We start from the raw sequence: 25,303 nt of genomic DNA, 5'->3' as shown, positions 1-25,303 counted from the left end.
CTTATTTGGATAAAGGACAGTCTTTGAGTTAGGATTCAATTCAATTCAAACAAGAAAGAATGCCTTTCTAATCCCAAATTGAAAAAGATAACATTACAGTGATTGTTTTTCCACAATTTACACATTACCTTTACATGTGACTATGTGTCCCAGCAGGAAGCTGAGGACTTCTGTCCTGTGAATAGTTTTATCAGCTGTATAAATGAATATATATGATTTAATGTTCAACTCTTCATACCAATTTCTATGTGTAACTATAAAAAAGATTGATTCATTAAAAAAAAAGACCCTGTTCTACACTTAGTCCAATTTGAGAAGAGCTAATGTTTGGATGCTGTTTTTTCTTTTGAAATGAGTTTAAACCTGACTTCAGCATACTTTGCCTTTAAGCTGAAGGTGGGAAGTGTTTATTTCAGAGGTTTTTGGTCATTTGAATATGAGTGACTATGAACTTTTTCAAAATCTTCTCAGTGGAAACTTTAGAAAAGAGTGCAGACTTTGACATTTCTCAAACCTGATATTTTTCCTGTTGGAAGTATGTTGTTCCACTTTTCTGGGTTTCTGAGAGTGTTTTCTTCATGTTGGGATGCAACAAGTCCTCAGCAGAAGTTAGAATCTTCCACAACTGGTGGAGTGAAATGTGAAGAAAAAAAGTTGTGTAGACTGATGGTGTTTATGTTTGTTTTTAAATGATGCTGCGATGATGCTTCTGAGGAGGGAACCATGGCGATCATGGAATTCCTCTGGGCTGTGGCCAGAAAGCTAAGAATCCTCTCACGGAACTGCAAACTTAACCTGAAAGTCCTGCAGCTCGGAATCATAGTTTAAGCGTAATTATTGAGCCTGAATATCACAGCACCTCTGAGCAAAGAAAGATAAAAAAAACCCACACAGTCACATGTGAAAGTGCTCCTAAATATGACAGATCTTAAGCTTTTACTTTGAAATAACTGGCCTCTCTGTACCATAATCACTTACAGACGCACATAAAAGTAATGTTCATTTTACTTGTGGTCTTGTTCACATGTAAACACAACACATTAGGATGGAACTTTGTCACTTCCTGTTTAGGTTTAGCCAATAAGGCAGGGTTGGGACTTTAAAAATCCAGACTTCTTAGCGAGGCTTAGGAAATGATCATGGTTAGGGGTCAAATGTAATCTTTTGACAGGGAGTTGGTACCTTATTTGGATAAAGGACAGTCTTTGAGTTAGGATTCAATTCAATTCAAACAAGAAAGAATGCCTTTCTAATCCCAAATTGAAAAAGATAACATTACAGTGATTGTTTTTCCACAATTTACACATTACCTTTACATGTGACTATGTGTCCCAGCAGGAAGCTGAGGACTTCTGTCCTGTGAATAGTTTTATCAGCTGTATAAATGAATATATATGATTTAATGTTCAACTCTTCATACCAATTTCTATGTGTAACTATAAAAAAGATTGATTCATTAAAAAAAAAGACCCTGTTCTACACTTAGTCCAATTTGAGAAGAGCTAATGTTTGGATGCTGTTTTTTCTTTTGAAACGAGTTTAAACCTGACTTCAGCATACTTTGCCTTTAAGCTGAAGGTGGGAAGTGTTTATTTCAGAGGTTTTTGGTCATTTGAATATGAGTGACTATGAACTTTTTCAAAATCTTCTCAGTGGAAACTTTAGAAAAGAGTGCAGACTTTGACATTTCTCAAACCTGATATTTTTCCTGTTGGAAGTATGTTGTTCCACTTTTCTGGGTTTCTGAGAGTGTTTTCTTTATGTTGGGATGCAACAAGTCCTCAGCAGAAGTTAGAATCTTCCACAACTGGTGGAGTGAAATGTGAAGAAAAAAAGTTGTGTAGACTGATGGTGTTTATGATTGTTTTTAAATGATGCTGCGATGATGCTTCTGAGGAGGGAACCATGGCGATCATTGAATTCCTCTGGGCTGTGGCCACAAAGCTAAGAATCCTCTCACGGAACTGCAAACTTAACCTGAAAGTCCTGCAGCTCGGAATCACAGTTTAAGCGTAATTATTGAGCCTGAATATCACAGCACCTCTGAGCAAAGAAAGATAAAAAAAAAACTCATCTTATGAGACAGTGGGGCTGACCCAATTGTTGGGCAGGACACCTGCTTTTCAAGACTGTGATAGCTGATCAAAGGAAAAACCCACACAGTCACATGTGAAAGTGCTCCTAAATATGACAGATCTTAAGCTTTTACTTTGAAATAACTGGCCTCTCTGTACCATAATCACTTACAGACACACATAAAAGTAGTGTTCATTTTACTTGTGGTCTTGTTCACATGTAAACACAACACATTAGGATGGAACTTTGTCACTTCCTGTTTAGGTTTAGCCAATAACGCAGGGTTGGGACTTTAAAAATCCAGACTTCTTAGCGAGGCTTAGGAAATGATCATGGTTAGGGGTCAAATGTAATCTTTTGACAGGGAGTTGGTACCTTATTTGGATAAAGGACAGTCTTTGAGTTAGGATTCAATTCAATTCAAACAAGAAAGAATGCCTTTCTAATCCCAAATTGAAAAAGATAACATTACAGTGATTGTTTTTCCACAATTTACACATTACCTTTACATGTGACTATGTGTCCCAGCAGGAAGCTGAGGACTTCTGTCCTGTGAATAGTTTTATCAGCTGTATAAATGAATATATATGATTTAATGTTCAACTCTTCATACCAATTTCTATGTGTAACTATAAAAAAGATTGATTCATTAAAAAAAAAGACCCTGTTCTACACTTAGTCCAATTTGAGAAGAGCTAATGTTTGGATGCTGTTTTTTCTTTTGAAACGAGTTTAAACCTGACTTCAGCATACTTTGCCTTTAAGCTGAAGGTGGGAAGTGTTTATTTCAGAGGTTTTTGGTCATTTGAATATGAGTGACTATGAACTTTTTCAAAATCTTCTCAGTGGAAACTTTAGAAAAGAGTGCAGACTTTGACATTTCTCAAACCTGATATTTTTCCTGTTGGAAGTATGTTGTTCCACTTTTCTGGGTTTCTGAGAGTGTTTTCTTCATGTTGGGATGCAACAAGTCCTCAGCAGAAGTTAGAATCTTCCACAACTGGTGGAGTGAAATGTGAAGAAAAAAAGTTGTGTAGACTGATGGTGTTTATGTTTGTTTTTAAATGATGCTGCGATGATGCTTCTGAGGAGGGAACCATGGCGATCATGGAATTCCTCTGGGCTGTGGCCAGAAAGCTAAGAATCCTCTCACGGAACTGCAAACTTAACCTGAAAGTCCTGCAGCTCGGAATCATAGTTTAAGCGTAATTATTGAGCCTGAATATCACAGCACCTCTGAGCAAAGAAAGATAAAAAAAACTCATCTTATGAGGAAGTGGGGCTGACCCCGTTGTTGGGCAGGACACCTGCTTTTCAAGACTGTGATAGCTGATCAAAGGAAAAACCCACACAGTCACATGTGAAAGTGCTCCTAAATATGACAGATCTTAAGCTTTTACTTTGTCACTTCCTGTTTAGGTTTAGCCAATAACGCAGGGTTGGGACTTTAAAAATCCAGACTTCTTAGCAAGGGTTAGGAAATGATCATGGTTAGGGGTCAAATGTAATCTTTTGACAGGGAGTTGGTACCTTATTTGGATAAAAGACAGTCTTTGAGTTGACAGCAGCAGCTTGATTGAATGAGTGATGGAGCAGAGTGTATCTGTGAAGCAGCGGTGAGTGATGTGGCTGATGGTCGTTGCTCGTCTTCTCCAGGTGGGGGCGCTGTAGATCCAAGAAACAGCTGTGCTTTTCAATGGAAAAGAGAAGATAGAGAAACTGCTGTAACGTGTAAAGAGGTGATATTGGAGCGTGTGTGTTGTCCCAGTATTTTGTTGGAGAGAACAAAGAGTGTAAAAAGACTGGGTCCCGCTGTATGACTCAGGCTGCACTGCAGCATCTAATCACAGGTGCGATCCCACTACTGAGCGGCACGGGGGCTTTGACCTGCTCCGTTTCTGACCTGGGCCGGTTCTCCCCTCCTTAGACGACCTGGTGGTCCCGGGCTCCCCCAGGAGCACCATATCGGTACCGAGCTTAGTGCGGACACCCGATCGGCATAGTCCACTGCAGCTCAGAGCTCCTGAGCTGAAGCGATCCACCAGCCTCAGCCTCCCGGTAGCTTGGATTACAGGCGCGCGCCACAGCACCCGGCGAGAGACTCTCACGTTTATCAGACTTTCAGCTTGTTGAAGTAAACGACATTTTGATGTCATCAAACACAACAGCGGCATCGAGCAGCAAAGACTGACAAGTGTTTGGATCGTTTTCATTCCTGCAGAAAATCCCAGCTCAGTTTTTGGAAACTTGATGAATGGAGCAGCATCCATACAGGAGAATCTCTGTGTTCCATTTGTACAGTTTCATGTTTCCCTTTGAGCTTCATCATTTTATAATAGAGCTTTTACATTTATTTACTTTCTTTTTTAAATGTTTTTTATTATTATTATTTTTATAACAAATATCCAGAAATGAATATGGCTGGTTTAAGGAGTTTAAACAACATCCTCCTCAGTACTATGCATGTTTCCAGATAAATTCATTAGACTGAGCCGGCCCTCTGGCAAAAAAACCTGAAATATTTCCACATGAGGCAGCTGAAAGAGCTGTGATGTCATGTCATTGTTAAGGAAACCTGAAGAAAAACCTGTTAAATTACAGACTCATGGATAATACAATTTAATTTGATGCACTTTAGTAGAAATGAGTAGAAAAAAAGCTTCTTCTGAGTTTTAAAGGCATTCTACCAACAGGATGATATCTACTGTAAACTGCCTGCCATGTTTGTTCTGTCATATCTGTGGAATGAGGCTATTAGTCAAAGAAGAAAGACTAAATCAAATGTTATAGCTGATCATTTAGAATTCGGATTAGTAAAATATTCCTTATGTGTCTGACAGACTGCAGAAAGCTTTGTAGGGTCTGCTTTTAAGAGTGTTGCATCAGAAGATGCTCGTTCTCTGAGGCAAAGTTATTGTTTGGTGTTTCATTTAACAGAAGAGAGGGTAAGTGTAAAAACTGTTCATTTTTATTGATTCCAGCACCAAAGCAGCATGTAAAATGTAAATGCAAACCATTTTTTTTAAATACATAATTTACAAATAATGTCTTTAAAGAACAACACTGTCCCACTGGTTGTCTTTCAGTCCCAATTGTCTGCGTCTTGTCTGGACTGTGTTATTTCTGCAGGTGTAGGTGAGCAGATCTTCTCTGTGTCTGTGAGGAGCTTCACACACGGAGACGGCTTCATCTGTACGGCTCGGTGTGGGATGCTTTTCATCGTTTCAGCTGGGGCCGATCAACAGTCCGGTGTCTGGGAGCAGATTTGGTGCTGGAGTGTGTTCAGGGGACGGCTGTGCTGCTGGAGCTTCCTGGGAATGGTCCATGTCCACTGTGAGGTGCTACAAGGAAGACAGAAAGAAAGTCCTGATTTAAGCTTAAGCATAACTTTGTGACAATTTTGTCATCTTTTCTTTTTAAAATAGCAGCTTGTTTCCTTACTTTTTTCTATAATATCAGCTAATATCATCTAAATGCAGTATTTAATGTGCCTTTTAACTAATCACGTTCTGTGACACTAAAAAGGACCTACCCCAAGTCCTCCTTTATTTCTTTTTTTTTTAACATCAGCTTCTCTCATCCGGCTGGGAGCTCCTCGTCGTCACGGAAACCCTGGGTGCATAACGGCAATGTCGGGTCCACAGTCTCTCTCTTTCGGACCTGCGCTCGAGTCTCATCTCATCCATGATCACCTCGGTAAAACACAGCAGGAAAAGGAAGGAAAAACTGCACAAGTACTCAACATGTGTGAGCTAGCACACGTTCATTTCTGTAGATTTCATTCATTAGTTAGACGGAATCATGCACTCACCTGTTTTGCACAATACGTTACCTGCGGTAGCTCAGGTGTTCCACTTTGTCCTCCGTTGGTGTCAGAGTTGTTGTTTCTTTGTCATCCGCTGGTCCTTCCATCAGCAGGAAGCCCACAGAGGCTTTTTGAGTAACTACCCCAACACTGGTTATCATTTAAGATACTTGTATTAAGTCGCCAAGACGTGTTTTTCTTTTTATTGTCTATGTGTAGGGTCAGATAAACAGGTGAATGATACCCAGGCTCCGCCCTCGCAGTGACGCAACACCTTTGGCTCTGCTACACTTACTCAGGCAAACTGCTCATTCAGGTGGATTCGAGTTCCCGAAAAAATGGGAACTCCATCCACTTTGTCGGGAAGCAATCAACTTTGAGCAGCGCCAACGGCCCAGGGTAGAGGCGTGTTCAAGGTAGTGACGTGGTTGAACTGCCACTCAACCCATGGATTGTACACGGAAGCGCTTCATTCAATATCAACATGGAGCAGCGTCAAGCTTTTGACACTGCTGTAGATGCTGTAATGAAAGTGTTCGACGGGAGATTCTCGTTAAAAATCGAGCAAAGAACAGCCCTTGAATCATTTCTTGACAGGAAAGACGTTTTCGCCTTGCTCCCTACTGGCTTTGGTAAGAGTTTAATCTACCAGTTAGCCCCGCTGGTAGCTAAATCATACGTCAGAGGAAAGAGTGGTGTGATTGGCTTAAGCTTAGGCACAGCCTTTTCTGGCCACAACCAGTAGCAACCCGAGGGAGGCGGGTTGACCAGGCCATTTCGAATCGTATTCGTTATGGTCTTGGTCAGACCAGAATCTCGAAGAGATTTGAAAGTCTATGTTAATCAGGCTAGGTGAATGACATCTCGAATCCCTATACTGCACTCTTTAAGTCTGTGTCTGTCAGAGTTATATGTAAAGAAATAGTCAATTCTTGAGTGCACTCTATGACTTGCTGAATAAAATGTATACCGTCTTTCTGTTGGGTGGAGCTCCCTCCATACATCAATCATCCCGAGCTCTGTCAACATCTGTCAGCAGGACACAGTTACTCTGGTGTGGGAGCAGATATCTTTAATGTGTTAGAGGAGTCTAGCTTACATTGTAGCTGCATATTCCAGTCTCCTCCACATATTAAAACCCCAGTGGCTTCGGAAGCAATCAAACCAAAAATTTCTCTAATAAAGGAATTATCCTTGCCAGGTGGTACATACACATTAACTAGTGTGACCTCTTTCTGTTTAAGGAACCCCTAGATTTCAGAAACCACTTGGAAATTCACTCTATTACGAATCATTATTGCTACCCCTCTTTTTCTCCCTTTCTTATAACATGAGTAGAATGTATTTCTAAAACCATATTTTTTTTAACTTTTCATTCTGTCGAGATGGGTCTCCTGCCAGAATATTACATGCAGTTTCTCTCTCTTCATCTTTGCAATAACCTTGCCTCACTTGATTGGATTGTGTAAGCCCTTTACATTGAGGGTAACTACCCTATATTCCTGACATTGCATTTATATCCACAGATAACACAGGTAGGGGAATGACATTGCAAGATAAAACAAGCCAGTAAATGGAAAAACTACCCTGTGTACAACTCTTGTTTCACGAGTACTGAAAAAGATTTCAGGAAGCTGACGCAACGGAACGAGAATGCTACGTAGGTAAATTGCTTGGCAAGAGGCTGTAGTATGCCCTCCACTTTAAGACTACTGCCGTGACATGCCCCAACAATTTCAGCAGGCATAAAAAGCTATTTGGGAGTTTTAAATGCTTTCGTCCAATTCCTTCAAATCAGATTTCCCTTTTCCATCACTGATCCGATCCATTATATTGCTCACCTAAGATCATTCTTTAAAAGGGTGTCTGTACATACCTGGTCCGTTTGACTACACATAGCCCGCTGCTAAATGGACAACGAGGCACAAGAGGCAACATCCATAGTTCACAAAAATCAAAGGCTCCCTGGTGGTCTGCTGGCTAGGATTTGGTGTTTTCACTGTCGTGGTGTAGGTCAGGAATGTTTTATTTATTTAGTCATCTATCAACTGTTTTTCTTGCAGGGCTATGACACACTCACTCTTACTCAGGAATCTTTCTATTTCTCCCTGAAATAAGAGAGAAGTCTAAAGCGTGAAACTTGTGCTTGCTTGGATTCATTCTCCAGATGCGCAGAATTGCTTTCATCTAAGGCTAAAATGTTCACAACTTCAGTACAATGCCAATTAATTTGCCAGTTAGGAAGAGTTTACCACAGTGTTTCAACCTGTACCGTGTGCACTGCTTTCGGGTCCCTGATGGTCTAGTGCAGACCTGGGCATTGTACGGCCCCCGGGCCGCATACGGCCCTTTGGTTGACTCTGACCGGCCCGTGTAAGGTTAATTGGAAATTACAAAATAAACCTATTTTCTTATTTTACCTGATGCATGGACTGAAGCTGCATTTTATTTTTATTTTGAAGTTGTTTTTTATTCACGTACATGATGATGTAAAACGTATATCGAGACATGCACATGATTGGATCGTTGTCACTAGCAAGTCACAAGACGACTTTAGCCCTCAGAAATGTCTGCTCATGCTAAAAAAAGAAAGGTAGATGGCGAATGCAGGGTTTTCAACGAAAATTGGACTGCTAAGTATTTATTTACTGAAGTCAGAGGTAAAGCCGTGTGTTTAGTTTGCGGGGAGCAGATCGCCGTGTTTAAGGACTACAATTTGAGTCAGCATTAGGAGACGAAACACGCGGAGAAATTCAAGAACGTGACTGATGCTGAAAGGGCGCGGACATCGGAAGCTTTGCTAGCTAAACTGCAAAAGCAGCAAGGCTTTTTTACCAAGCTTCACACATCCAGGGATGCAGCAACCAAGACAAGCTTTGTGATATCCCACAAAATCGCTAAAAACAGTAAGCCATTCTCGGAGGAGGAGTTTATCAAAGAGTGCTTGGTGGACTCTTCAGCACTAATATGCCCTGAACAAAAAGAAGCATTTGAGAAAGTCCCGCTCTCCAGGCGAACCATGACGAGAAGGGTCGAGGACATATCGGGTAATCTGGAGCTTCAGCGGCAACGTGAAGTGGCAAGTTTTGACTTTTTCTCCTTGGCTTTGGACGAAAGCTGTGATGTCCGTGACACAGCCCAGTTACTTGTATTTGTCCGCGGGATAACGCCGGACTTCAAGATTACGGAGGAGCTGGCAGCAATGCGGTCGATGAAAGGGACAACTCTAGGGAGCGATGTCTTCACGGAGGTAAATGCGTGCATGGACACACTGGGACTGAAATGGGACAGACTGGCAGGTGTCACAACGGACGGTTGTCCAAATCTTACAGGGAAAAATGTGGGACTTTTAAAACGTATGCAAGATAAAGTGACTGAAATCGACACAGATCAGAAATAGGTATTTTTGCATTGTATTATACACCAACATGTGTTGTGCAAGTCACTGCTAAAAATGAACCATGTTATTGATGTTGTTACTAAAATAGTAAACTTCATCAGGGCACAGGCATTGAATCACAGACAGTTTGTCGCACTTTTGGAGGACCATGAGTCTGAGCATAGTGACATCGGCTACTAGCCTGATAAACCAGCCTAAATGGATTGGATGTCTAATTTAGTCTGGCACCGATCAATGGATACAACGGAACATTGTTGATGAGCACAACCCGTTGTCTTTCAAACCGCGTCTGTGCCTATAGGCCAACGCTCTGACCAATCAGCGCAACTGACTGTGACGTAGTAAGCGCGACAGAAAGCTTTGGTGGGAGGGGACTCTTCCAAAACTGATGCCAAGCACAGATTCTATAATAGGACAGATACGCCACTCACGGTGCATTTCCGGTTTCCAACGAGGCGATTTTGGTTGCAGTTCCACCCTCTTTCCACGTGGGGCGCCCAATTTTGGAGACCAGAATGAATGGAGTCCTATGGAGCTATACGCCCTTTCATGCCCTTATCTCAAGATATAATTTTTTCTCTAGTAATTCGAATGTTGTTTTCGAAAGAGGGTGTTTAGAAAATACCCATGGCTGAGTTTTAGATTTTTAGAGCCACTCATTTGCTTAAAAAAAGGATTTGAAGTGTATATGACGTCATACATAGCTGGTCGACCAGCTGTCATTAGCACAATGCTAGCGCGTTGTGGACAACAAGAAGCCAACCAGTAAGAAATCAAAGGGATATATGTACTCGTTCAGTTGATTTTTTACTTGAAACCCATGTTGAGCTCTCAGAAACTACATTCAAATCTGAGCGCTCTTGAGGAGACTTAGGTGAAACTGACCATTTGTAGCATCTAGCTCCATTGGGCCCCATTCATTCTGGTCTCCACCGACGCTCCCAGTGGAATTCTGGTGGAACTGCAGCCAAAAAGCCGGTACAATGGGGCTTAATAGAGAGTGGCAAGGCTGTTCGTTATAATGGCTGTGTGCCAAGGCTGAATCAAACGAGCACTGTTCCATTGCCGCCGCCATCTTTCTTGTTGTGCTTTCGCTTGTCTATGTTCGCTTCCACTGCCAAACGTCGCACTGCTCTGTCGTCACTCCCTCAGAACCCTCTGGCCCGCCCGCGTTGATTCAAAACACATCTCTGCGTTGTGATTGGTTTAGTTGCCATCTGCCAGATTCAGGGCAGTATTTTCAAAATGACAAGTGGATCGAGGCCAGACCCAACCGCAGGCAAAACATTTTGCCGTCCAGCAGTTGGCGCTGGTTTTCCAGGCTAATCGGCTACCACACAGCTGTCAGATGGCTCAGCCTGGGCAAAGTGCTAAAAAGAGTTTGGGACCTGAAAACAGAGATTCAAGAGTTTTGTCAGATGAAAGGCTAAGACATCCCAGAGCTCTCAGATGAGGACTGTATGGCAAGATTTTGCATTTGCTGTTGATGTGACTGCACTGATGAACGAACTGAACACCAAACTGCAAGGCAGGGGCCTTTTTGTTCATGAAATGCACACCCTGGTGAAGGCTTTCATGAGAAAGATGCTGTTTCTTTTAAGCCAAGTGGAGAGCAACAATCTCACTCACATGCAAACCCTGAAAGAAGTCACACCATCAGCTGATCACCTCCACAGGTACTCATCCATGTTAGGAGCATTGCATTGTGAGTTTTTAAGGAGATTTGAAGATCTCAGAACAATAGAGGATGAAATACACATGATTTCCTCTCCCTTTACCTGCAGTGTGAATAATGCACCCAGTGATGTTCAGCTGGAACTCATTGACCTGCAGTCTGATGCAGTACTGGCAGAGCACTTTAAATCAGGATGTCTACTGGATTTCTACTCTTCTCTCAAGGAGGAGAACTTTCCAAACATGAAGAGACATGCTCAGAAGATGTTGGTTCTCTTTGGCTCTACCTACATATGTGAACAAACATTTTCAATGATGAAGTTTACGAAGTCCAGGTATAGATCATCTCTCACTGACGACCATCTGTCAGCTGTGCTTCGCATCTCCACCTCAGACATTCAACCTGACTTCGATGCACTCGTTAAAGGCCTACAGAAAGGTGATTTTTTGCACAAAACTGAAATAGCAGATCGATGGAATTTTTTTATGGTTTTAAAATTATTTTAGGCCCCTGGATAGTCCTGATTAGGCCCAATAAACTATCACCACATTTGAGTCGAATAGCCCGCCAAGTTTTAAAATAATTTTAGGCCCCTGGATAGTCCTGATTAGGCCCAATAAACTATCACCACATTTGACTCGAATAGCCCGCCATTTGGCAAACCGGAAGTAGCAGACGACAGGTGCGTGACGTCACGAGTGCCAGCTGCTGGAACAACCCCCAACAATCAACATGTCTGATACTAGTAGTTCTAGTAGCGAAGCCAGCAGTTTGCCAGACCTGGACAGCTTCTTCACGGCAAATTTTGATCCGAATATTGTTGATGACAATGAAGAGCCTGAAGAAGAAACCGAGGAGGGATTGGGGCTAGAACCATACAGGTTTGAGCCAGCCATTGCCAGTGACAGTGGGTCGGAGTCCGAGTCCGAGAGCAGTGGGGACGATGATGGTGATCATGGTGATTTTGGTCGTCTTCAGAATGCCGATTGGTGAGCATACACTGGCCCTCATTTATCAAACTTGCGTAAGACGAAAAACGTGCGTAGGTCGTGTGTACGTTCTTTTCTGCGCAAAGGTTGGCATTTATCAAATCCATCGTGAGCGCAGGAAAGATGAAATCGCCACGACAGGTCTGAGGCCGTGTACGCACTTTTCCATTTTGACTTGCGGTGACTGCAATACAGCAGCGTCACTAGTGCGTGCTCAGGAGTCGCAACAAATCCCTTGGTTGAAATTACAGACTTATCACTTTAAAGAAGGCCCATGTTTTATTTGACTTCAACATAAATATAAACATAAACGCAAATTAAATAAATTAAACAAGTACAACTCCGTAATTGGAAGAGTGATGGCTCATTATTCAACCGCGCACCCTCACACCGAACAGGAGAGGCGCTTTAACACTGCGCATTCGCGCACGCGTGCCACTGTGGAGAGGTGTATAGGGCTCCTAAAGCTGGATCTGTCTCTCGGCTGCGGGGGGAACCCTATCCGCCCGAAAAGGTATGCAATATTATTATTGCATGCGGGGATCTCCATAACATTGCCCAAAAAAATGGAGTGCCATTTCCAGATGTACATCCAGAGGACCCCGCACCCAGAGATCCCTACCACCAGCCAGCACAGCCAAGAGCGCTCAGGAGGAGAGAGGAACTTATTCAGCGATTCTGACTTTCGGTAAGCATTCTGTTATTCAAGGAAAAAAAAAAGGAGAACAAGGATTTCTTTCAGCATTTATTCTGTGACTTCAGTGTTTCATTTATGTCTTTCAATGTACTGTCGATAGATTGCATGGTAGGTGTTAAAGCCATCATCCACTTCACGATCTCTGTTTGTCTTTCTAGGACCTCTGTGGTTAACACGGCTGGCCGGTGTGACGCTGCAGACCGGGGGGCAGAGGCAGAGGCAGAGGCTTCGGATGTTGACGGGCCGCGTATTCGTTGCGCGGGTCAGGTTGCCCGGATGCCACTTCGGATTCATCTGTGAATGAAAAATATTAGTTTGATTAGGAACCTCATTTGTGTTGAAAATTAAAGCAACTGTTTTATTTAAACGTCTTGGGTGTGCAGTCATTCTTACCATTCTCGAGCTCTAGCATGGGCGCATCAGTGTCAAGTTTCCCTGGCACGCCTGTTGAGGACGTAGCTCCGATCACGCCAGCCACCCTCTCCTCCAAGACACTCAAATCCAAACCTGGATCCCCCCCCCCCCCCCATTTGTGACATGCTGCGTCGGAGAGCTGCGACCTTCTTTTTTGGCCAATTTCATATCGGACCACTTCTTCCTGATCTTACTGGAGAAAAAGTAAAACATCGCTCAATTTTAGATTTAATTTAATCTGGAGTTTATCACATTTTATTGACCATCACAGTAGGGGAAAATACATAACTCGTCCGGTCTGCGATTTACATCACCAACGCTGTTGACAGCGTTTCTTTGCCGCCTTTCGTCTTTCCATGTCGCAAATTCTTTAGGTGCGGCCTCTCAACCCCCTTTTGTAGAAGGCGTGGTTAGGATCATTACGATGGATTTCAGCCACCGGATTTATCAACAGCCGCTCGGTCTTACGATGGGATTGGTGTGGTACGCATGTTCTGTAAATCTCACTTGAGCCTCTGCGTACGACGAGTTCTCCGCTCATATCTACGATGCTTTCTACGACGGCTTGATAAATGAGGGCCACTGTGTTTGGTCTAGGCCACGAGTCTGGACGATGTTGATGAGGCATAAATAATTTTGTCGAGAGGGATAAGCACTGCACTGACAACTGAAGCTAACTGACACTGACAGCCTGTCAACACACTTTTTACACAGTGCCGGAGTCAGTGAGTGCAGACCGGAATGCTGGGTCACAATTTTAATAGCTTCTTGTCAGACTTACCAGTCTCCAGCGTTTGTGATCGCTTTAGCCCGGTCGGATTGTGAAGGAAGGGGGCTTCTTAACGCGGTGATGACCAGTTGTTGAGTCGCTTTCGGTTTCACTCCTGTCAGTGAAACACCGGGGTGATATCGCTGCGAATACGTGGCCATGCTCGATGTGTTTCCACTGTTGTGTGGCTTTCTTGTACCACAGTGCCTACACACCGTCACGGTTTTATCCACCAACCTCTTTCCTTCTTCATTAAATTTGACAGGGAAGCCAAAATGCTCCCAAACAGGGGATTTAAATGACGTGGGGCGTTCAAGCTCCTCTGTTCCTCCGCTCGCCATGACCACGCTGTGTTGCAGGTTAGGGGTTTTCTTTATGTTAGCTATCGCTATGTCAGCTACGTGTTATGTCTGTGTGGTAACCTAGGCGACAGGTTTGTGTGGCAGCGCGAGTATATGGAAAAAGGACGTAGCACTAGAGGCAGCAGTTATCGTTACAGTAGTCACCGAAGTCTAGCCTACTTTTATTTTCCATGCCCACTGTTCTACATGTTGTACGCTGAGGACAATAAATCACAAACGAGCCATAGGACTGTTTGCTTATTGAGGAGGGAACTGTTGCAGACTTTTACCCAGAGCATGGAAAGTAGCTCTGTCCCTTGAACTAGCGGAATGGTAACGGCTGTGTGAGGACTGAACAAGCCCACAAATTTTTTTTCACAAATCAATCCGAGGATCATATGTGTGCCGAACTGAAACAATTGATCCGAACGGATCACGGATCAATGATGATCCGTTGCACCACTAGCCTTCACAACTCAACAAGCATACTACAATGGCGGCAGCCAAGAAAACCCATGATACCTGTGACGTCACACAGAAGCCCCGCCCCCAATCTGGAATTCCAGGAAGGATTTCCAAGCGGCAAATTTCTGGGTTTATGAAATGTTTTGGTGTAGGGTCCAAGGATCATTATTGTTCCTCTGTGTATGTATTATGATTATGTATTGAGTGTAGTGTCAGCTTTCTGTAGGCCTTTAACGCAGCGCCTTAGACCGCTCGGCCATCCTGACTACTAAAAGGAATATTTGACGATACTGTCAGCGGGCCCAGGCATCATTCCAGCGAATATGTGGGTCTGCGTTGTGTTCGTGTTGAAGGGGAATATTGACAAGGCATGAAGCTTCATGAAAGACTCTCCTTCTGAGTGATGGGACTGTGATAGCAATTTTCCTGCACCTTGAAACGGGACACCAAAATCTTATTTCACTCCTTGGCGATAGTTGTCTTTTCATCTGACGACTGTGTCAATCACACAGAAATTCCTTGTTAGTATAATGGACAGTATCTCCGCCTGTCACGCGGAAGATCGGGGTTCGATTCCCAGACGGGGAGAGCTTGGTCTTTTATCAGCTGCCTGCCACCAAGTGATGATTGTTTTGATACTCTCACCCATCTTCGGCCTAAATGTCAATAGCCGCCTTCAAATAGCCTAACATCATGCCAGGTTTCTTCGGTCAAAAGCCCTTTCCCGTTTACTATGGTGTTGAGTGCAAACCAAGACCTTAAAATCAACAATATTCCTTTTGCTAATGATTCTGTCCTGCCCAAAGCACTGTAGAAGGTTGTGACAACACAGCTTGTTGAGCTGTGGTCAGATGATTCTCATGCAACAAGTGTCTTGGCTGTTGTTTAACAGGGCTCCTGAGGCAAACAAATAGTAGGCATAGCATTTGGAAGCAAGAACTCTTCGGAGGTAAAGCAGCCACAATAATCTTTAAACTAGATGAAGCAGTGGCAGAATAGCAATACGACATGGTATTGCTAAGCAAGGAGTAAACTTGAGTTGCCTTGCCAGAGAAAATGGTCCTCTAGGAGATATCTGCAATGTTGGAAGTGGGATTTGAAGCTACGCCTCTAGGGGAGGCTGCGACCTTAACGCAGCGCCTTAGACCGCTCGGCCATCCTGACTACTAAAAGGAATATTTGACGACACTGTCGGCGGGCCCAGGCATCATTCCAGCGAATATGTGGGTCTGCGTTGTGTTCGTGTTGAAGGGGAATATTGACGAGGCATGCAGCTTCATGGAAGACTCTCCTTCTGAGTGATGGGACTGTGATAGCAATTTTCCTGCACCTTGAAACGGGACACGAAAATCTTATTTCACTACTTGGCGATAGTTGTCTTCTCATCTGACGACTGTGTCAGTCACACAGAAGTTCCTCGTTAGTATAATGGATAGTATCTCCGCCTGTCACGCGGAAGATCGGGGTTCGATTCCCCGACGGGGAGAGCTTGGTCTTTTATCAGCTGCCTGCTACCAAGTGATGATTGCTTTGATACTCTCACCCATCTTCGGCCTAAATGTCAATAGCCCCCTTCAAATAGCCTAACATGAGGCCAGGTTGCTTGGTCAAAAGCCCTTTCCCGTTTACTACGGTGTTAAGTGCAAACAAAGACCTTATAATCAACAATGTTCCTTTTGCTAATGATTCTGTCCTTCCCAAAGCACTGTAGAAGGTTGTGACAACACAGCTTGTTGAGCTGTGGTCAGAAGATTCTCATGCAACAAGTGTCTTGGCTGTTGTTTAACAGGGCTCCTGAGGCAAACAAATAGTAGGCATAGCATTTGGAAGCAAGAACTCTTCGGAGGTAAAGCGGCCACAATAATTTTTAAACTAGATGATGCAGTGGCAGAATAGCAATACGACATGGTATTGCTAAGCAAGGAGTAAACTTGAGTTGCCTTGCCAGAGAAAATGGTCCTCTAGGAGAACTCTGCAATGTCAGAAGTGGGATTTGAACCCACGCCTCCAGGTGAGACTGCGACCTGAACTAAGCCCCTTAGACCGCTCGGCCATCCTGGCTACTAAAACGAATATTTGACGACACTGTCGGCGGGCCCAGGCATCATTCCAGCGAATATGTGGGTCTGCGTTGTCTACGTGTTGAAGGGGAATATTGACGAGGCATGCAGCTTCATGGAAGACTCTCCTTCTGAGTGATGGGACTGTGATAGCAATTTTCCTGCACCTTGAAACGGGACACCTAAATCTGTTTTTCACTCCTTGGCGATAGTTGTCTTTTCATCTGACGACTGTGTCAGTCACACAGAAATTGCTCGTTAGTATAATGGACAGTATCTCCGCCTGTCATGCGGAAGATCGGGGTTCGATTTCCTGACGGGGAGAGCTAGGTCTTTTATCAGCTGCCTGCCACCAAGTGATGATTGTTTTGATACTCTCACCCATCTTCGGCCTAAATGTCAATAGCCCCCTTCAAATAGCCTAACATGATGCCAGGTTTCTTCGGTCAAAAGCCCTTTCCTGTTTACTATGGTGTTAAGTGCACACCAAGACCTTAAAATCAACAATGTTCCTTTTGCTAATGATTCTGTCCTTCCCAAAGCACTGTAGAAGGTTGTGACAACACAGCTTGTTGAGCTGTGGTCAGAAGATTCTCATGCAACAAGTGTCTTGGCTGTTGTTTAACAGGGCTCCTGAGGCAAACAAATAGTAGGCATAGCATTTGGAAGCAAGAACTCTTCGGAGGTAAAGCGGCCACAATAATCTTTAAACTAGATGATGCAGTGGCAGAATAGCAATACGACATGGTATTGCTAAGCAAGGAGTAAACTTGAGTTGCCTAGCCAGAGAAAATGGTCCTCTAGGAGAAGTCTGCAATGTCAGAAGTGGGATTTGAACCCACGCCTCCAGGGGAGACTGCGACCTTAACGCAGCGCCTTAGACCGCTCGGCCATCCTGACTACTAAAAGGAATATTTGACGACACTGTCGGCGGGCCCAGGCATCATTCCAGCGAATATGTGGGTCTGCGTTGTCTTCGTGTTGAAGGGGAATATTGACGAGGCATGCAGCTTCATGGAAGACTCTCCTTCTGAGTGATGGGACTGTGATAGCAATTTTCCTGCACCTTGAAACGGGACACCAAAATCTTATTTCACTCCTTGGCGATAGTTGTCTTTTCATCTGACGACTGTGTCAGTCACATAGAAATTCCTCGTTAGTATAATGGACTGTATCTCCGCCTGTCATGCGGAAGATCGGGGTTCGATTCCCAGACGGAGAGAGCTAGGTCTTTTATCAGCTGCCTGCCACCAAGTGATGATTGTTTTGATACTCTCACCCATTTTCGGTTAAATGTCAATAGCCCCCTTCAAATAGCCTAACATTAGGCCAGGTTGCTTCGGTCAAAAGCCCTTTACCGTTTACTATGGTGTTAAGTGCAAACCAAGACCTTATAATCAACAATGTTCCTTTTGCTAATGATTCTGTCCTGCCCAAAGCACTGTAGAAGGTTGTGACAACACAGCTAGTTGAGCTGTGGTCAGAAGATTCTCATGCAACAAGTGTCTTGGCTGTTGTTTAACAGGGCTCCTGAGGCAAACAAATAGTAGGCATAGCATTTGGAAGCAAGAACTCTTCGGAGGTAAAGCGGCCACAATAATCTTTAAACTAGATGATGCAGTGGCAGAATAGCAATACGACATGGTATTGCTAAGCAAGGAGTAAACTTGGGTTGCCTTGCCAGAGAAAATGGTTCTCTAGGAGAAGTCTGCAATGTCAGAAGAGGGATTTGAACCCACGCCTCCAGGGGAGACTGCGATCTGAACGCAGCCCCTTAGACCACTCGGCCATCCTGACTACTAAAAGGAATATTTGACGACACTGTCAGCGGGCCCAGAAATCATTCCAGTGGGGTGCCATGACCTAAACGTGTGGAAAGTTATAAATCATATCTGTCCATTTAGCCTCCTTACACTTGCTCTGACTTAAACTGCTACTGTGTCAATGCTAAATGATGAAAAGAAGTTCTAACTCAAAGGTCACAACAATAAGGATCAAAAGAAATATGTGTCCCTGTATAGATCCCTCACTGTGTCAGGAGAAACTGAGTCCTTTCAGGCACTAGATCTCAACGAAGAAAAGACTTGAGCCTGAAAAGTTGTCCACAAGACAAAATGTATAAAATATGAAGTATACTATTAATTTAAGATGGCTCTGTCAGAAGTCAGCCATGGTCCTTGAGAACTTTAAGCAATGGAAGCAATGTATTTAATTTGGCCAAAGGTCATTTCTATCCGTGCCCTTGTTTTAGCATGTGCATGTGCATGCCCTTGTTCCTGGATCAGGCTATGGTGTGAGGACGTACGGCCAGCATGCATAGCCTCTGTCCCCAAGCAGGACACCATTGAACTCTCCTGCAGAATAAGAGAAATGTTGGATGGATATACATGTGTTAAGACTTGGCAATTTGATGCAATATGTGCCTTATATGGCTATCTATAATAAAGTATGACGAGCACTTTAAATTCCTTAAGATGACCTCTACACCTGACCTCTCATTACATTACCAAAATTCTGCCTATGCTACACCTTACTTCAAAAGTACACTCCTTCAGGTAAGTAAAATTCTTGCACCTTGTGCAAACCTCTGTGCCAGTGAGGATGCTCGGAAGATCCTAGAATCATGAACTGATCCCGGCCATTTAGCCTCAATGTTGGAAATGAAATGACCTCCATCACAGATCATCTGTATGCTCGGAGGATAGGAGTCAATGATGAGGTTTCACAGGGCATAAATGTAACATTGCTCAGCATTACTCAAAGGGGTTGATGTGGTGTTTTTCAAAATGAGAAATCCAGTTCAGAGTCTATGGACAATTATCCCCAAGTGTACCTGTACATTTAGCATATGGAAAAATGTTCGGTGTACATAGTCAGCCTCCACGGGTCCAGCAGGGGCCTGGACAATGTGACAATGTTTAAATCCAGACTGAAAGTTCTATTTAGATGTGCATATGACACCTGAAAGTATTTTATCTGCACTCTTCACTTTTAAATGAATGAATTAATGATATTTTTGTTTTTTGGAATGATTTAATTGCCGCCTTGTGATTTTATGTAGCTGTAAAGCACTTTGAATTGCCTTTTGTATGAATTGTGCTCTACAAATTGCCTTGCCTTGGATGCGTACATGGGTACAGTGTAGTGCACCGATAACATTGGGGATGCCTGAGGGAGATGATGAACTTAATGCAAATACTTAATTCAGTAGGTTGTTTTACATTATCGGCTACTGTAAATGTGGAGCAGCAGCCTGAAAGGACAGAGGTCCGCCCTCCGACATTCGCAATACTGACACTCTCCCTCTGTTCAAGTCTTAACTCAAAACCCATCCGTTTAACTTTGCTTACCTCCATTTATTGCTCCGTTCTGTGTATTTTTAATATGGTAAGATTTTTTAATTCCTGCGTTTTATCTAATATCTTGTTTGTACAGTGTCCTTGACTGTTTTGAAAGGAGCTTTCAATAATTTGTATCATTAACATTATTACCTGTCCCCCATTTTTCTGAGTCTGGTCCTACGTGGGTGTAGATCGGATGTTTGTTAGGTATTGATTAGTTTTAATGAATACCATGTTCTCTCTCATTTAATTTCATGTTCAATACGTGTGTATAGTTGCGTTTCTTTAGTTGCACTGGCACCGACTGATTGATTTTTCGAGACAGTGAAAGTGGTGATATGATAACCACAGTTTTTGTTTCGTTTTTTAGACAAGACATGAGTTGCGGGAGCGCAGAATTCTAGGTGAACATTTCTTTCGGGAGTGTTCCAGCCGGTCGGACATTTTTTGAGTTGCAGCTAAGCTAAGCTTCAACTTTAGCCTGCCCGGGACCAGGCTAGTTCAGCAGCATAAATTACCATGGTTACTCAGCGGGCGTTCAAATAAGCCACCTTTATGGAACGGAACTCTCGCTAAATTTAGCCAGAAGTAGCGAAATAAGCCAGGCTTTCCGCTAAGCCAGCTTCTAGGAATACCCCCCAGGTGGGTAAAGGATCTCTGGAAAATGGCAACAACCCACTTCAATTGCAATTTAATGAGAAACAAGATGGTATGGTTCAATTCAATATGTGCTCAGTCATAACATGTGGTTGAAAGAAAAAGGATATGAATTAGGATGAATAAAGAAATAAAATGAACCTATGTTTTTAATATCTGTATGGAAACATGTTATGGTATCATGTGATGTTAGAAACAGCTCTGGTGTCATACTGTTGGTAACACATGAGGGGTTTCTAATTCAATTTGAACCGGAAAAAAAAAAAAATGCTTAATGCTGATCCTGAACTGTCTGTGGACGGCTCAGCATCACGAAACACAGCCACTGGTAAGAATTAAACAACATTATTACTAACTAACAAGTGAGAATTAAGCAGATTATGCTGAAATTTTATTTTTAACGCTCTGACCAGAATTAAGAGAGGACAGACAATATTTATCCTAAACAGGTTAATCAGTTAGTCATTGGGAAGAAATGGCTGCTTTCTTGATGCTGTGCTGCTCCCAAAATGAGATCTAACCACAAATATTTCTGTCCTGCAGCAAAGAACAACACAAGAGGAGAAACTGCAGTGGAGCAGTTCGGCAATTAATGAACAATTAATGAACAATTAATCATGGTTTACTAAAACTTCTCAAATTTTCCCAAAAATTCTGTGTGTGTTTTTGTCTTCTTTTGTTTTCTTCTTTCTTTTGTTCTGTGTTGTGTTGTGTTGTCTTGTGTCTCTGTGTTGATGTGTTCTCTAAATGATTTGAATTTTTTCCACAACAGAATAAGTTGATAATACAGAATTTCTCATGAATGCTGGACAGCAACTTGGTGAGAATTCTCGTATTGTCCTAAAAACAGGGGTTATTATTAGATTCGGTTCTTTTAGTAGGAGGCTCAAGAACGGACCGAAGTAATTCAAGTGAAAATGAAGTGTTTATTTGTAGTCACACGTCAAAGCATATCAGCGCTGGGCTCAGTGGGAAAGAGTCCCCGCAGGAAGTCTGTCAGACTGGCCCTGATTTCCGGTTATCATGTTTATTTATAGTGTCATAGGTTGGACTCACATTCGACCGAGTATGATTGGACATGAGTAGGTTCAACATGCTTCGTCATATTCTCTGGATCAGCCCAAAACAATGTGTGTGTGTGAAGGAATCTGCCCTTGCTTTCCCAGGCTTTCCTAATTGTTTAGTCTTTCTACTCCTGGATCACTTTAGGTCATATGGAAAAGTACTGAGCCCTATTTCATTCATAATGTCTAAGAACAAAGCCAATTTTAACAATCCCCCTTTTGAAGTGATTTTATCATTTCAACTAATTCAGTTAAATAACTGAGGTAGGAATGTAATATTCTGTATTGTGTCACATCTGTATTAGCAGTAGCCAGACTTTAGCAGCCACCCCCCAAACTGCAAGAGCCAATTACCTTTTGAGATGTAGCACAACCAGTTAGGAGACGTCTGTCATCCCCCTTTTGATGTGACTTCATGTGTTATTATGTAAGCTTATATGAAAGCTGTTCATCATTGCAATTAAAGCAGCAAGCAAGTCTTCGTTGCACAGGCATGGAAATAGTAAACATAATTCTAATGCTTAAGCTACACCTTCAAATCCAGACTATTCCATCATTTTACTCGGAACAGAACCTCTTTCCGAGAGGGTTAAGACCTTCATCAGTCACTGATTATAACTTTGCAAATGAGCACATTTAGAAAATAATTCTGATGCTTTAGCAAACCCTTCTATATCAGGAGTATTAATCAAGATTCTAGAAACAGAGACTCTTTTCTAGTAAGTTTAAAACCTTCCCCACTCAACTGATAATAACTCCGCAAATGAGCACATTTTTTAATAGATTATATGTAGAAAATGATAATTTGCTATATGTATTGTGTGTATGTGGCCTCGAACCCATCGTCTGTGTGGACTCTTTGTTCATTATGGTCTAAAACCTTATGTGGCTAGCAAGGCCTCGCTCCCTCATAAGTACCATAACAACACAACACTGATTAATCAAAAATTTTCACATAATTTCTATTCTACTGACACTCAAACATTGCATAAGGCAATTAACATTACCAGCAGGTTCGTCCACCGTTTGCAGCGAATAGGAGCGAAAACCCGATGGCTTAACCGGGAAAAATTCACCTATGGACCCTAGTTGCACTTGGCGACCGACCATTACCGTTCAAAGTCTAAGGTCCCGCTCCAAACAGCCGAGTCACCCCACTGGCAATGGACATTCTAAAAATGATTCATTATCAGCCTTTAAGAGGAATTAGCTAAACACTTTAAAAAGTGAAACACAACAAATATAAATTTAACCAAGGCTCGACTATACGAGTATATTAGCCTCTTGAACAATTATGATTAACTTTTCTTTTAAATGATATATCTTTCTTAGATGACCACATGACGAGTCGTGTGGTCTCTTGTGGTCCAATCCTGTCGGTGCTCTGTTTTCCTCTTGGCTGAACGTCTGTTCAGCATTCTGATCCGGAACTAATCTTGGAAGGAGAGGTCACCAGTACATCGCTTCCTTGAGGGATATTCAGCATCCCCTCCCTAACTAATTTTCTTTTGTGACAATTTCGTTGTGTAGTTCTCCACCATCATCTTGGCATGATGGGAAAGGCCTCCCAGAACTCAAGCTTATGAGTCCTCCGGCTGTACGTCCTGTAGTGGTTCTGAATCTGTGGAATAATATTAGCAAATCTCGCAGCGCAGTAGTGCAAAATGTCATTTGCACTGTATTTCTATACTAGGGTATCTCTCTTTAATATGTTCAATTTCAATGCCCAATTCATTCTTTATTTATTTATTTTTCAGATGGACCCCAAACAAAACCAAAGTCAAAATAAACAAAACAAAAGAAAATCAAAGAAATAACAAAATAAACAGAACCCAAAACAAAACAACTGGCCAGTTGGTATAACCCTTGCTTTAAGGAACTAGAATAGTCATCAACCTGCTGTGCAGCCTTAATGAGAAATCCAGTACCATCTCATTATTTTGCTGTGAAAAATTCAAATTATTTAGGGAACACATCATCACGATCAACATCAACATCAGCACAGTTGGTATAATCCTTGTTTTTAGGATAATTCTGCTGTGGAAAAATCATCATTCAGTTTTGGGATCATAACAACACACAAACAAAAAACAAACAACACTCAACACCAGACATCACAGGTTAGGACAACAGATGACAACAGATGACAAACATATATCGCATTTCTGGGTTTGCCCAAGCAACCCTCATGTCTTCATTTAGGCCTAAGTAAACAAACAGTGGTTTTCATATTATGAGTTTGATCCATGTCTTCCTCTTCCAGGTCCGGGAAGTCTTAATGCAAAAGAAGACACAAACACACACAGAATTTTTGGGAAAATTTGAGAAGTTTTAGTAAACCATGATTAATTGTTAATTAATTGCCGAAATGCTCCACTGCAGCTTCTCCTCCTGTGTTGTTGTTTGTTGCTGGACAGAAATATTTGTAGTTAGATCTCATCTTGGTATCAGCACAGCATCAAGAAAGCAGACATTTTTCCAATGACGAACTGATTAAGTTGTTTAGGATACCCATTGTCTGTCCTTTCTGAATTCAGGTCAGATCGTTCAGCATAACCTGCTTTATTCTTACTTGTTAGTTAGTAATAATGTTGTTTAATTGGTTTAATAAAGTGGCTGTGTTTTTTTTTTTTTGATGCTGAGGCGTACACAGATAGTTCAGGATCAGCATTAAGTTTTTTCCGGTTCTAATTGAATCAGAAACACCTCATGTGGTACCAATGGTGTGACATCAGAGCTGTTCCTAACCACAACATGATACCATAACATGTTTCCATACAGATATTAAAAGCCTAGTTTAATTTTATTTCTTTATTTATCCTAATTCATCCTTTACTTTTCTTTGAGGATCACATTGTGGTCCCTGTTTCCAGTATGTGTGGCGTGTGTGTGTGCGTGGCTTTATATGTGAGTGTGCATGTGTCTGTATGTGGCCTTGGGTTTCACTGCTTCGTTTGATCTGAAAGGTCTTTGTTCTATATTTTCTTGGGTTGAGAAGTGCTATATAAACTGCTATATAAATAACGTCTGATTGATTAATCGATTTAGTGTAGTAGATTAAAACTTTCTGGTCATCTCTAATGGAACGTCTTCCGATGACCCAAAACAACTAATTACAGAACATTTCATTCATCCCATTCATATCCTTTTTCTTTCAACCACAGGCAATGACTCAGCACAGTTTGAATTTCCATCACGCCACCTACTGGCGTCCTTCTCCTCCCCCCTCAGGTAGCCCTTGTCCCCCAAGCCGTTAGTGCCCCCTTTGGGAACTCCCCCTTTGGGAACTCCTCAGCCCCCACTCACCATGGCTGTCGCTTGGCAACCGAACCTTTTTCCCCACATTAACACAAGTCCTCATAGTGTCCCAAAAAAGCTATGGACAGGGTATTTTCTCCCCGTCCAGGCCTCATGTGGGACAACCTGAAAACATTCATATATAGGTCATATATTATATATCATATAAAATAGTAGGTTAAATAATGCATAATATAATGCATAATAGGGATAGCTTCAGCCAAATTAAGTCTGTGTCTGCATAGATCGTTAT

General features: G+C 42.4%; 1 long non-coding RNA gene, 2 other non-coding genes and 1 pseudogene across 3 annotated transcripts; 3 read left to right on the top strand and 1 right to left on the bottom strand.

Moving 5' to 3' along the window:
• Positions 1-8,900: 8,900 nt before the first annotated feature.
• On the top strand, positions 8,901-11,070 carry LOC142380549 (general transcription factor II-I repeat domain-containing protein 2B-like; annotated as a pseudogene).
• Positions 11,071-12,575: 1,505 nt separating this feature from the next.
• On the top strand, positions 12,576-13,009 carry LOC142380664 (uncharacterized). The gene is made up of 2 exons (XR_012769855.1): positions 12,576-12,633; positions 12,801-13,009. It is a non-coding gene; the product is annotated as an uncharacterized LOC142380664 (long non-coding RNA).
• Positions 13,010-16,045: 3,036 nt separating this feature from the next.
• trnad-guc (transfer RNA aspartic acid (anticodon GUC)) lies at positions 16,046-16,117 on the top strand. The gene has a single exon. It is a non-coding gene; the product is annotated as a tRNA-Asp (tRNA).
• Positions 16,118-17,508: 1,391 nt separating this feature from the next.
• Positions 17,509-17,591, bottom strand: trnal-aag (transfer RNA leucine (anticodon AAG)). Its single transcript has one exon. It is a non-coding gene; the product is annotated as a tRNA-Leu (tRNA).
• Between the last annotated feature and the right edge of the window lie 7,712 nt (positions 17,592-25,303).

This window comes from Odontesthes bonariensis, chromosome 5 (assembly GCF_027942865.1).
Source record: "Odontesthes bonariensis isolate fOdoBon6 chromosome 5, fOdoBon6.hap1, whole genome shotgun sequence".
Classification (NCBI taxonomy): Eukaryota; Metazoa; Chordata; class Actinopteri; order Atheriniformes; family Atherinopsidae; genus Odontesthes; species Odontesthes bonariensis.
This window is presented reverse-complemented; position numbering and strand designations above follow the sequence as displayed.